This window comes from Ursus maritimus, unplaced genomic scaffold (assembly GCF_017311325.1).
Source record: "Ursus maritimus isolate PB19 unplaced genomic scaffold, ASM1731132v1 scaffold_18, whole genome shotgun sequence".
Lineage (NCBI taxonomy): Eukaryota > Metazoa > Chordata > Mammalia > Carnivora > Ursidae > Ursus > Ursus maritimus.
Window position 1 is genome coordinate 39,576,243 of NW_024424230.1, and position 11,533 is coordinate 39,587,775.

Sequence of the window (11,533 nt, forward strand, 5' to 3'; positions counted from 1 at the left end):
TTTTTTTTTTTAAAGATTTTATTTATTTATTTGACAGAGACAGCCAGCGAGAGAGGGAACACAAGCAGGGGGAGTGGGAGAGGAAGAAGCAGGCTCCCAGTGGAGGAGCCTGATGTGGGGCTCGATCCCATAACGCCGGGATCACGCCCTGAGCCGAAGGCAGACGCTTAACGACTGTGCCACCCAGGCGCCCCCAAAATTATTTATTCTTAACATGCTCTTCACATAAGTCTGGTGGCGCAGAAGTTGTAAGAACTACCAAGTCAGGGTAATTAACCTAGTTGTTGTAGGCAGAAATGGCAGCATGTAAACATATTTTTCTAATATGATGAAATTAGCATTTCTTCATGGGGGGTTGGTATTGGCTGTTTTTTTTTATGTGAAAAGTTTACTTCCTTTTTTTCCCCCCATCAGTGTTACTGATGCCTTCACTGTGAATTTGTAAATACTCTTCATATATAAGGGAAACCAACTTCTGTCAAGTACGTTGGAACTATTTTTTGCATTTTTTCTCTTTTGCGTTTGTTTTGATTTTTCTTTTTCTTTTTCTTGCATTTGAAAATTATTATGTTTTTATTTGGACTAGGCTGTTATAAACAGTCCTATTGTCTATTAGCTTCCTATTGCTGTGGTAATAAATTATCACAAACTTAGAGACTAAAAACAATAAAAATTCATTATCTTACTAGTATAAATGATATATTTTCTTTAGTTACATTTTCTAACATTTATTTTCTTACATACAGAAGTATATGGGGCACCTGGGTGGCTCAGTTGGTTAAGCGTCTGACTTCAGCTCAGGTCATGATCTCAAGGGATCAAGCCTGGGATCAAGCCCTGAGTTGAGCCCTGTTCCACACTCAGTGGGGTGTCTGCTTGTCCCTCTCCCTCTGTCCCTCCCTCCAATTGTGCTCTCTCTGTCCCTCTCTCAAATAAATAAATAAAATCTTAAAAAAAAAAAAAGAAATACAATTGATTTTGGCCTTTCAATTTTTATATCCAGCAACTTTGCTAAGCTTTCTTTCCCTCCCTCTCCCTTCTTTCTTTCCCTCCCTCTCCCTTCTTTCCTTCCTTCCTTCCTTCCTTCCTTCCTTCCTTCCTTCCTCCCTCCCTCCCTCCCTCCCTCCTTTCATCCCTCCTTCTCTTTCTTTATCTCTCTCTTTCCTTCCTTCTTCTTCCCACCCTTCCTCCTTCCTTTCCTTCCTTCCTTCCTTCCTTCCTTCCTTCCTTCCTTCCTTCCTTCCTTTCCTTTTTCTTTTTTCTTTCTTTCTTTCTTTCTTTCTTTCTTTCTTTCTTTCTTTCTATATAGTTGGCACACAATGTTACATTAGTTTAGAATATAATACAGTAATTCAACAACTCTCTATATGTTGTGTTGTACTCACCACAAGTGTGGTTACCTTCTGTTACCATACACTATTACAATACACTGACTATATTCCCTATACTGTACATTTCATCCCCATGACTTATTCATTCCGTAACTGGAAGCCTCTACCTCCCACTTCCTTAAACAGAATTTTGCATCCATGTTCATGTATGAAATTAACATATAATTTTCCTTTCTTACGTTGATCTTGTCGAACTTGTCAAAAAGTTATGCTAGCCTTATAAAACGAGTTGAGGATTGTAAGTCCTTATGTAAACGAGTTGTATAAGATTGAAATTCTTTCTTTCTTGAGTGTTTGGCTCTTGATAGTTTGGGTAAATTGTACTTTTTACTCTGAATTTGTCCACTTCATCTAAATCTTTTAATTGATTTGCAGCAAGTTATTTATAATCTCCTCTTATTTCATTAATGTCTGTGGAATCTATAATCTTGTCCTATTTTAAAGAACTCTTGATATTTTTTATTTGTACATTCTCTTTTTGTTTTGATCAGCCTCACTAGGTATATAAATTTTACTAGATTTCTATTTGTTGGATAGTATATGCCTGATGATTTTTATTTATTTTTATTTTTATTTTTTAAATGATTTTTTATTATATTATGTTAGTCACCATACAGTACATCCCCGGTTTCCAATGTAAGGCTCGATGATTCATTAGTTGTGTATAACACCCAGTGCACCATGCAATACGTGCCCTCCTTACTACCCATCACCGGTCTATCCCATTCCCCCACCCCCCTCCCCTCTGAGGCCCTCAGTTTGTTTCTCATAGTCCATAATCTCTCATGTTTCATTCCCCCTTCTGATTACCCCCCCTTTCTTTATCCCTTTCTTCCCCTACTGATCATCCTAGTTCTTATGTTCCATAGATGAGAGATATCATATGATAGTTGTCTTTCTCTGCTTGACTTATTTCACTTAGCATTATATCTTCCAGTGCCGTCCATGTTGTAGCAAATGTTGAGAACTCGTTCTTTCTGATAGCTGAGTAATATTCCATTGTGTATATGGACCACAACTTGTTAATCCAGTCATCTGTTGAAGGGCATCTCGGCTCCTTCCACAATTTAGCTATTGTGGACATTGCTGCTATGAACATTGGGGTGCATATGGCCCTTCTCTTTACTACGTCTGTATCTTTGGGGTAAACACCCAGTAGTGCAATGGCTGGATCATAGGGTAGCTCAATTTTTAACTTTTTATATCTGAAGTCTTTTTCGGTATTTTTCTGCTTTCCCTTGTTTCTTCTGGGTTTTACTCATGAAATCTAGTTGGGATTGCTGTCTGAGTTACCTTGAACGTGCTGCTGTGTTCTCTGTCTCTTTGTGCCTCTCCATCCTGCCTCATACCCAAAGTCCTCTATGGGGGAGGAAGCTTAGTTACAGAAAATAAAGGTGACATCTTTAACGAGTCTGCCTTTCAGCTTCAACTCCCTACTGACCAGTAATGTGGAACTGGTTCCTTGAAGAATGTTTTCTGATAATTCTATAGCTTGCTTACATCACTAGATCTTGAAAGAATGTGTTATTATCACATCTGTTAGCTTTTGTCATGTAGAATTTAATTTTATTTATGTAGTTTTATTTATATCCTCTATCCCTAATTATAACTTCCAGTTTGTCATGCTTATAGAATTATCTATTTATAGTTAAGATAAATGTGTAATGCTAGTGCAGCAGATTAAAATGGATAAAGATGCAGATCTGGTTCAAATTCCAGAAAGTTCACTAACTTGGTTTGTTTCTATGAGTGAGTTAATTTATCTCTGTAAATTGCAATTACCTCATCTATTTCCTTCCCTGGCAGATTTTGGGAGTTAAATTAGATACATTTATATAGAGAAACTGGCACATAGTACACTCTCTTTGACTAGTATTCTTTCTTGCTTGTTTCTAGAGTGTATATGTCTGTAACAGACTTGCCATTTATTAAAGCATATGGCATTAACTGTAGATATGCTATTTTTTTCTATTTACTAATATTTAATTTTTAGTGACAGTCAATAAATATGGTTTTCCTTATTGTTTGCTCCTCTAGTTTATAGCACATTAATTTCTGACAGTTTTGTACCTGTGTTTGAAATTTTATTCTATTTAATTGGCTTTTAATCTTCACTTTGGTTTTAATGATTTTTAAAATACATTATATATCTTTTTTTAGAAAGTTTATTTTTATTTATTTTTTGTTTTTTAGATTTTATTTATTTGACAGACAGAGAGAGAGCACAAGCGGTGGGGGGGGGGCGGTTTGAGTGGCACAGGCAGAGGGAGAAGCAGACTCCCCGCTGAGCAGGGAGCTGATGTGGGGTGGATCCCAGGACCCTGGGATCATGACCTGAGCAGAAGGCAGCTGCTTAACCAACTGAGCCACCCAGATGCCCCAAAATATGTTATATATCTTTTTAAAAATTTGCCTCATGCTGGCAAGCTTTACAGTCAAACTTTCTAGCCTCAGATTATTTGAATCCTTATATTGAAAGTAGATTAGTTTTCCTGGTGATTGGTGTTCAATAATCATGTTTATAGAAGATGATTTATGAAGCAAAATATTAATTTATTAATTTGCCATGGGGAGATTTTTCCATTGCGGAATAACTGTAAAGTTCATATTCTCTCTAAATGCCCTCCACTTACCCTAGCAATCAGTGTACTAGCTCAAAAATTGTTTATTGGTCATGAGTGGAAAGCAAAGATGCATAGTTATTTTGAGATGCCTTTCATCTAAGCTGCAGGGGTATCTATTAAGATATTCTTTCAACAGGAGAGGAAATACCTTTATTTATTCTCCCAGAAAGCAGCATATGGAAAGTCCTGAACTTCTACAAAGATTTAATTTAATCTATCTGATGATATATTTTAGGAAAAAAAAATTTTTTTTAAGATTTTATTTATTTATTTATTTGATAGAGAGAGAGAGAGCCAGTGAGAGAGGGAACACAAGCAGGGGGAGTGGGAGAGGGAGAAGCAGGCTCCCAGAGGAGGAGCCTGATGTGGGGCTCGATCCCAGACTGCTGGGATCACGCCCTGAGCCCAAGGCAGTTGCTTAACGACTGAGCCACCCAGGCGCCCCATATTTTAGAAAATTTGAATAGTGGATGGGTCTCATTTATTTATGTATCCAACAAATAATTATTGAGTTTCTTCTTGTTGTTTTATCAACCTCACAGAGTTCTGGGAACACTTTTCAACTCCACCATGACCTTTGTCATATGAAGAAAGCCACATTTTCATCTCAAGCTTTTTTGGACCCTATTTTCCAAATATTTTCCACTTGAAAAATGTTTAGTTATATTTGAAAATAGGGGTGCCTGGGTGGCTCAGTCATTAAGCATCTGCCTTCGGCTCAGGGCGTGATCCCGGGGTCCTGGGATTGAGCCCCGCATGGGGCTCCTCCACTGGGAACCTGCTTCTTCCTCTCCCACTCCCCCTGCTTGTGTTCCCTCTCTCGCTGGCTGTCTCTCTCTCCATCAAATAAATAAATAAAATCTTTAAAAAAAAAAAAGAAGGCAAAGAAACTACCTTTTAGTTTACCCTTTAATTCCTACATCCTAGTAAGATCTAAATTTTTATATATCTAATCTTTCCCCAGAGCATATTTAAGACAATTGGTCAAAATACATTTTACAATCTAACGAAGTTAAGTTATATTGTCCCTCATTTTCAGGAGGAGCCATCAGGTTAAAGAATAATTTATAAGGAGAAGTCCTATTACGAATGGTGGATTCTGACAAGCAGTATAGCGTAATCTGGGGGTTCAGTTCTTATATAGACTATCAATGCAAGGATGGAGTTTAGAAAAGTTGAGTTGCATTTATGTATGAATTCAACAAATAATGATTGAGTTTCTGTTTATTGCTGTGCTGACCTCTGTGTATCCCACATTAATTCAAAATTTGTTATTTAATTGCTTCCATATCCAAATAATGACAGTACAATTTTTGATGTACCTTTTTAAATAAGCCAGCTGCAAGAACATGTCTTAGAAACTGAGTGAATTGACATGCTGTTATTGGAAATAAGCTTTTAAAATTTTGGGCTGTGTATACAAAAAATGATGACTTTAATGAACTCATGACCCTTCTTTCTAGCAGTAAATAGACATCCAAATCAATTATCTATCAAGGTCACTCCTAAGTTTGTAACAGTAAAGCTAAGTCATCTCTTATAGGAGAATGATTATATGTCTAAACACTTTACAGGGACAGGCATCTAATTAACATGAATCATATAATATTATAAAGGTACAAATTAATGACATGGGGGACTTGAAGACTTTCCTATTTTTACACCACCAGATTTGATTATCCAGTTTATCAATATATTAACTTATAATCCATTCTTATTTACAGTGGGATGTTGAGGAAAGGACTGTGAAATCAGATCATTTTGTTTCTTGCTAGTAGCATATTTGCTATACGATGCCCACCTGTGCAGCAGGCATAGTTCGTCCTTGACTCTGAACTGATGGTTCCTGTTGTCTAAATACATGGTCTCCCTCATTTCTGAGTTGGTTTATCTCTGCAGTGCATGCAGTACACTGACTTCCAACATTTTCCCCAGGAGGGCTGAGCTTCAGTTGCTCATGGGTATAATTGGCCTCTATTGGTTGTTTTCCCTTCTGTATTTCATTTAGCATTTACTCACCAGTGTTCCTTTACATCCATCCCCTTCCCCCTCAGATTGCCCACAAATCCTGTTTCTCAGGGTCTAATTCTGGGTAAACCCAACCTCAGATGTGATCAAAACAAATTGAGAAGCCCAGGTCAATAATTTATCAAGTAGAAACTGGCGTATATTTTGAAAAAGATAATCTATTAATTTGAACACAGCAAAGGATTTTCCACTGAAAACTGTGACAAATTACATTCTAGGCCCAACCAGATATGCTCCTCCCCCTCTTTTTTTAAGATTTATTTATTTATTTGAGAGAGAGAGAGAGCAGGAGTGTGTGTGCATGAGTCGGGGGAGGGGCAGAGGGAGAGGGCGAGAAGCAGACTCCCCACTCACTGAGTGCAGAGCCCAATGCAGGGTTCAGTCTCATGACCCTGAGATCATGACCTCAGCAGAAATCAAGTGTTAGATGTTTAACTGACTAACACACAAGTGCCCCCAGATATGACCTTTGACAAGAATTAGAGCCTGACATTTTGAGCAATTGTGGGAAAGTTCTTGAGGTAAGGGCTCTTCCCCCTAGGTTTTATTTTATTTATTTATTTTTATCTTATTTTAATTCATGTATAACTAACATATAGTGTTATTTTAGTTTCAGGCATGCGATATAGTGATTCAACAATTTTATACATTGTGTGGTATTCATCATAATAAATGTACTCTTAATCTCTTCACCTAGTTCACTCATCCCCCACCCACCCCTCTGGCAACCACCTGTTTGTTCTTTATATTTAAGAGTCTGTTTTCTTGTTTGTCTCTTTTTTTGTTTGTTTGTTTTGTTTCTTAAATTCCACATATGAGTGAAATCATATGGTATTTGTCTTTCTCTGATTGACTTATTTCACTTAGCATTATACCATCTAGGTCCACCCATGTTGTTGGAAATGGTAAGATTTCATTCTTTCTTATGGCTGAATAATATTCCATTGTATATACATATATACCACATAGTCTTTATCCATTCATCTGTCAATGGCCATTGGGCCGCTTTCATAGTTCGGTTATTGTAAATAATGCTACAGCGAACATAGAGATGCATGTATCTTTTCAAATTAGTGTTTTTGTATTCTTTGGGTAAACAGCCAGTAGTGGAATTACTGGATTATATGGTAATTCTATTTTTAATTTTTTGAAGACCTGCCATACTGTTTTCCAGAGTGGCTGAACCAATTTGCATTCCCACCAACAGTGCATAAAGGTTCCTTTTTCTCCACATCTTTGTCAATACTTGTTGTTTCTTGTGTTTTTTTATTTTAGCTGTTCTGCCAGATGTGGGGTGATATCTCATTGAGGTTTTGATTTGCATTTCCCTGATGATAAGTGATGCTGAGCATCTTTTCATGTGTCTGTTGGCCATCTGTATGTCTCTTTGGAGAAATGTCTGTTCTTGTCTTCTTCCCATTGTTAAATTGTGTTACTTGTATTTTTTTGGTGTTGAGTTATATAAATTCTTTATATATTTTGGGTAATAACCCTTTATCAGATATGTCATTTGCAAATATCTTTTCCCAGTCAGTAGGTTGTCATTTAGTTTTGTTGATTGTTTCCTTTGCTGTGCAGAAGCTTTTTATTTTGATGAAGTCCCAGTAGTTTATTTTTGCTTCTGTTTCCCTTGCCACAGGAGACACATCCAGAAAAATGTTGCTACAGCCAATGTCAGAGAAATTACTGCCTGTCTTCTCTTCTAGGATTTTTATGCTTTTAGGTCTCACATTTAGGTCTTTAATCCATTTTGAATTTATTTTTGTGTATGGTGTAAGAAAGTGGTCCAGTCTCATTCTTTTGCATGTAGCTGTCCAGTTTTTTCCAACACTTGTGTTGAAAAAACTGTCTTTTTCCCACTTGCTTGCCTCCTTTGTCAAAGTTTAATTGACCATATAATTGTAGGTTTATTTCTGGGCTCTCTGTTCCATTGATCTATGCATTTGTTTTTGTGCCAGTACCATACTGTTTGATTACTTCAGTTTTGTAGTATATCTTGAAATCTGGGACTGTGATACCTCTGGTTTTGTTTTTCTTTCTCAAGATTCCATTGGAGTCTTTTGTGATTCCATACAAATTTTAGGATTATTTGTTCTAGTTCTGTGAAAAATATTATTGGTATTTTGATAGGGATTACATTAGATCTGTAGATTTCTTTGGATAGTATGCTCTTCCCCCTAGGTTTTATACAAGGAGGGATGACTAGCACATAGGCAGATGCAGATGGGGATATACCAAGTTTCTCATAATTAAGTTTTGTTTGTAAAATTAGGAAAAGTAAGAGTCAGCTAGAGTTTGTCTTATTAGAACTCAGTCACTAAGTATATGCCCAGAAATTGGCTCATTTTCAAACTTTTGGACCAATTTAACATGCTCCATTTGTGTTTATTTTGCTGGAGTTTTTTCAAGACACTTCATAATGAAATTTGAATATAATCTAATGGAAATCCATTAAAATCCTTAAAATCGAGGATTGGCTTAACCTAATATACATTTTAGAAGTCCACATAGACTCCTCTGTAGAAAATCTTTGAAGAAGGCCAGTATGGAAGTAGAGAGACTACTTAAGGGACAGTTCTAGTCGGGTGGATGGGGATGGAAGCTATTGGATGTCCTGAGCTATATTTTGGTTATAGAACCAGTCAAAGTCATTAACACTTACTAATGGGTCAAATGAGGGAGGGGGATGTGAGGAAAGGGATGAAATCAAGAAGGAATATTTAGTTTCTGTCTTGAACAATGGATTGGTGGGGTCATATTTTGGGGGGGTTGGGGGGTCCAAGTGCGTTTAATTTTGAACATTTTAAATGGGGCTTCGATGAGGTCTCATAGAGACAGTGTAGAGTGTTAAGAGCAGAGGGAATGGGACCAAACTTTAGGGGGAACATCACCATTTAATCATTGGGTAGAAGGGAAAGAAACAAAAGAAAATAAGAGAGTGGCCAATGAAATGTAAGCTATATTTTGAAAGGATGATATAAAAGCCAAGAAAGAAAAGTGTTGCAGGGAAGAGAGAATAGTTACTTTTTTCAGATTCTTCCAGAGGTTAAGAAAGATGAAGACAGAAAGGTAGACCTTGTGTTTGGCAATCTGTAGGTCTTAGACAAACTTGACAGGGGCTATTCTGGCGGACTGATGGGATGGAATTGAAGTTTGATAGCGTATGGGAAAATAAAGAAGGCACATATATGAGTCTTAAGAAGTTGGGTAAAACAAACAAAAAATGAGGCAGTAGCTCCAGGGAGCACACTGATGAGTGTGCTCTGAAAGAGGACAGAGAAGGTATGGTATAGTGACCTAGTATATTGAGATGGGAGGTCTATCGGAGAAGTAGGTAGGATTGTGGGGAAGCATTTTATATTAACCTGAGATTTGAGACTGAGTACTCAAAATGAAAAAAAAAAGTCAATTCCCTTAAATCACTTTTTCCGCTGTTTCTGTGAGGACAGAGATGAAGGGTGAAAGGTTTGGGATATGAAAAGGGAGAGCAGGGCAAGGAGTTCGAAGGCATTCACCAAGAGGCAGCATATTTGAACTCATGAAGTTTGATTAGACATGGAGGAAAGGGGGGTGGCAGGTAGTGGAAAGCAGGAGGAGTCAGAACAAGGAAGCTTTGATGAAGTGGAGGAACCGTGCAATCAGAATACACAAGCAAGTGAGCTGGAAGGAGAAGGAGGAAGTGTTCAGAGGCTGGGAAGACTGAAACAGGCATCCAGAAAACTGCCCAGCTGAGGGGGGATGGGGAGAATGGAGGTCTGAGAACTGAGAATTCCGGGTGTCAGCTGCCTCACCCATGGGGTCACTTGAGTTCCTGTGAATGCCCTCCAGAGTTGGAAAGGTCACAGTGGACTGTGGGCCAGACTATGAGTCTTCAGTAAAAGTGAGGACCTTGTTGGGAGGTCAGGGAATGACACAAGTAGAAGAGAGGGAGACAAGAGGTTCACAAGAGTCTGAAAAGGGTAAGGTTTTGTGTAAGATGAAGTTGATCATGTTCTGAAAGTGGCATTGGAGAGCAAAAAGGTGATGTACCCCCAATAAAGATGAAAGGGCATGATTTGAAAAGCAAATAAGAAGAAAATCCATTTTAAAACAAATATAATGCTAGTGTAAACAAAAATAAACAGTAGAGTATGAAAGAGAGAAAGATGAAAGCATAAAGATTCTTAAAGTATCCAACGGATGTTGAAAATCCAAACTATTTGTCATTTATGTATTGGAGTGGGGCTGCTCAAGTCTGTGCTCAGACCCTGCTGGGAAGCACTCTGGAGAGGAGGTGTCTCAGTAAACACTGAAAAAAAAAAAAAAAGAGCTAGAAAATGGAAAATGAAAATAAGTTTTAACAGTGTGAAAATTAAATAAGTATTTCTTCCCTCATCTGGACTGAAAATAATCATTAGATTTAATAACCTCTAATTATTCCTTACAGTCTAAACCTCCCCACCTTTACCATTCAGAAAAGAGAATGGAAGCATACCAATCATTTTATTGCTGTAAACATAAGCCTTTGGAAATTACAAACCGACTTAAAAGAGCCAACGGAGGACCAAGTAAGGAACTAGCACCCAAATAAGCCAAGAGTTTTATACTGAAATCTGAAAAAAGCACCTTGTTTTAAACATCACCAAAGATGAATATCAGCGTTTAAAAATACTTGTAAAATAGCAAAAGAAAAATAAGTTAGACTAGGTACCACTTGATGATAAAGTGTTCAGTAATTCAAATATAACTAAATGGAAGGGATACAGACAGTTAAACAATAGATTATATCTTGTTTCCAAATTCTTTGATGGTTAATAGGTTGATCCATTCATGCTTTTGTCCTAACATAAACTGAACAATCTAGAACTGAGAGGCAGATTCTATTTCATGGGGACTAGTAATCTACGTGGACTGGTGTATTGCAGAGCAAAGGGAAGTGAGTCTTTAAAATACCGGAAATCCTACAAAAGGTTAGAATTTATTAAATAGGCATGGGGAAATGTGGCAAATACTTCTAGAAGTTTGTTTTGGGTTTCAAATGTTTTTCCTACATTGGCTATTTTAGCCAACAATTATAAAACCTTTTATTTCCTACTCTAGTCTGAGGGTATCATATGTGTTATACCCTGGTTGACCTTCAGATGTTGGTATAAATTCAGAAATGAATTGTGTATGTAACTAAAAACATTCAGTTAGAGAGAATCTGTAATTTTTGAAGCTATATAATTAAAATTCTGTCAGGAAATTACATTGAATGGAGATTATAAGGCTAAAAACTATACATCAATGTAGAAGAGATATCCAGATGAAGGCCTGTCTGTATCCCCAAATAGATAATTTTTCTGCAGATTTTTAGTGCACATAGTTACATCAGGCAATATACATAGAGGCTAATAAGATGTAGCAGATATATCTGGAATTCAATGTCAAAATTAGCTCAAGATGGTATTTTGGTTGATATTAAATTATAAATTATTTATGATACACTAATTTTTTTACCCTAAGGACCAC